The sequence below is a fragment of the Abrus precatorius genome, unplaced genomic scaffold (assembly GCF_003935025.1).
Source record: "Abrus precatorius isolate BTA unplaced genomic scaffold, Abrus_2018 Scaffold142, whole genome shotgun sequence".
Classification (NCBI taxonomy): Eukaryota; Viridiplantae; Streptophyta; class Magnoliopsida; order Fabales; family Fabaceae; genus Abrus; species Abrus precatorius.
The window spans coordinates 65,001-67,784 of record NW_020874339.1 but is presented as its reverse complement, the minus strand read 5'-3'; positions in this window follow the sequence as shown (position 1 = coordinate 67,784).

The following is a 2,784-nucleotide window of genomic DNA, read 5'->3' as shown; positions in this document are numbered from 1 at the left end:
AGACATCAAACCGGCCAAGAAAATTTGATAAATAAAAAGCCAATGACACATTCAAAGGTTGTAAATATCGAGAGGCAGCAGCACCTTCAAAACGCATCATTGGTTTCGAGTTAAAATTTTGAGTGTTAAAATTTTTTTCTCCCCAGTCATGTGACTGCCTACACGATGCCATGCAAAAGCAATCACATAACCCAGAGTCGGGGATTTTAATGGATGTCGTTCAGATCGAGTGCGGCAAACCACCAGCCAAGCACACATTCAAGGGTAGGTTCAATAATGCCTAAGGCATCACCTTGCCCATCCCTATCATCACATGCAAGACACCGAGCCAAGTGGCATCCATTAAAATCCTCGTGTTGACCGCGGGCACTGTGGTGTCACCCGTCAACATGCAACCATCACAAACTGGAAGAACAACCATATCCATAGGGACCAACTCCAGGAACATGATGCCCGCATGCCTATTGCCACTGCAAAAAGTGCACGCGTTGTTGGAAAAATCCAACGCTGGTTCACCGTTTTATAAATCTCCTCACACCTCAACAAGAACAAAGTCACCCGGGAGCACTTAAAATCGAGAGGGACAAAGGAAAATGCACCCAATAGACCCTGCCCATGCATCGTTGATGCAAGAATAAGCCACGCCACGATGCCCACAAATTTCCGAGGGACGCACCGAGACTCGGCCGAAGTCGGCCAACATTCGGTTTCTGGATAATTGACGAATCAATAAACCCAATGCCATGGAAAACCAAGCCACACAAGTGAGGGGAGACTTGCATGAGCATGGGGGAGGGGCCCCAAGGCAGCACCGCACCTCCCACTGTGGGCGTGGTTGGTGAGGTGCAGCCCCCCCCTATAATAGGTTATTATGCAAAAGCCAAAATTGTAGTAGTAGATACCTTTTTTCTGAGCAGACATAAGTCCATATCGGGACCTAGAGATCGAATTTTGACGTGATTTTTTGCAGGGAGGCTCACAAACACAATATATTCACGTCCACAAAGTTTTAGATTTTTTCTCCAAGGGATGAATTTTTAATGAATTTTTGAATCGGCAGATTATGAAAAACCGGGGAAAATAGAAAAAGGCACCTAGAGATCGAATTTTGACCTGATTTTTTGCAGGCATTCACACAAAATAACACCAAATGTGTCTGCAAAGTTTCGTTACATTTCCCCAAGGGAATGATTTATAATGAATTTTTCTCCGAATCATCGCACCATGGTGCACCTTGATGCCCACCTTGGTGCCTCTTGATACCCACCTTGGTGCTTCTTGATACCCACCTTGGTGCCTCTTGGTGCCTCTTGGTGCCCACCTTGGTGCCTCTTGATGCCCACCATGGTGCACCTTGATGCACACCTTGGTGCCTCTTGGTGCCTCTTGGTGCCCACCTTGGTGCCTCTTGATGCCCACCATGGTGCACCTTGATGCACACCTTGGTGCCTCTTGATGCCCACCTTGGTGCCTCTTGATACCCACCTTGGTGCCTCTTGATGCCCACCTTGGTGCCTCTTGATACCCACCTTGGTGCCTCTTGGTGCCCACCTTGGTGCCTCTTGCTACCCACCATGGTGCCTCTTGGTGCCCACCATGGTGCCTCTTGGTGCCCACCATGGTGCACCTTGATGCACACCTTGGTGCCTCTTGATGCCCACCTTGGTGCCTCTTGATGCCCACCTTGGTGCCTCTTGATACCCACCTTGGTGCCTCTTGGTGCCCACCATGGTGCCTCTTGGTGCCCACCATGGTGCACCTTCATGCACACCTTGGTGCCTCTTGATGCCCACCTTGGTCCCTCTTGATACCCACCATGGTGCACCTTGGTGCCTCTTGGTGCCCACCTTGGTGCCTCTTGATGCCCACCATGGTGCACCTTGATGCCCACCTTGGTGCCTCTTGGTGCCCATCATGGTGCCTCTTCATGCCCACCCTGGTGCCTACCTGGTGCGTTTTTATGCACCCTGGTGCCCTCCTGGTGCGTTTTTATGCACCCTGGTGCCCTCCTGGTGCGTTTTTATGCACCCTGGTGCCCTCCTGGTGCGTTTTTATGCACCATGGTGCCTACTTGGTGCGTTTTTCGCACCCTGGTGCCCTCCTGGTGCGTTTTTATGCACCCTGGTGCCCTCCTGGTGCGTTTTTATGCACCCTGGTGCCTACTTGGTGCGTTTTTATGCACCATGGTGCCCTCCTGGTGCGTTTTTATGCACCATGGTGCCCTCCTGGTCTGGTGCGTTTTTATGCACCATGGTGCCCTCCTGGTGCGTTTTTCGCACCCTGGTGCCCTCATGGTGCGTTTTTATGCACCATGGTGCCCTCTTGGTGCGTTTTTCGCACCATGGTGCCCTCTTGGTGCGTTTTTACGCACCATGGTGCCCTCTTGGTGCGTTTTTATGCACCATGGTGCCCTCTTGGTGCGTTTTTCGCACCCTGGTGCCCTCCTGGTGCGTTTTTATGCACCCTGGTGCCCTCCTGGTGCGTTTTTATGCACCCTGGTGCCTACTTGGTGCGTTTTTATGCACCATGGTGCCCTCCTGGTGCGTTTTTCGCACCCTGGTGCCCTCCTGGTGCGTTTTTATGCACCCTGGTGCCCTCCTGGTGCGTTTTTATGCACCCTGGTGCCCTCCTGGTGCGTTTTTATGCACCATGGTGCCCTCCTGGTGCGTTTTTCGCACCCTGGTGCCCTCCTGGTGCGTTTTTATGCACCATGGTGCCCTCCTGGTGCGTTTTTATGCACCCTGGTGCCCTCCTGGTGCGTTTTTATGCACCATGGTGCCCTCC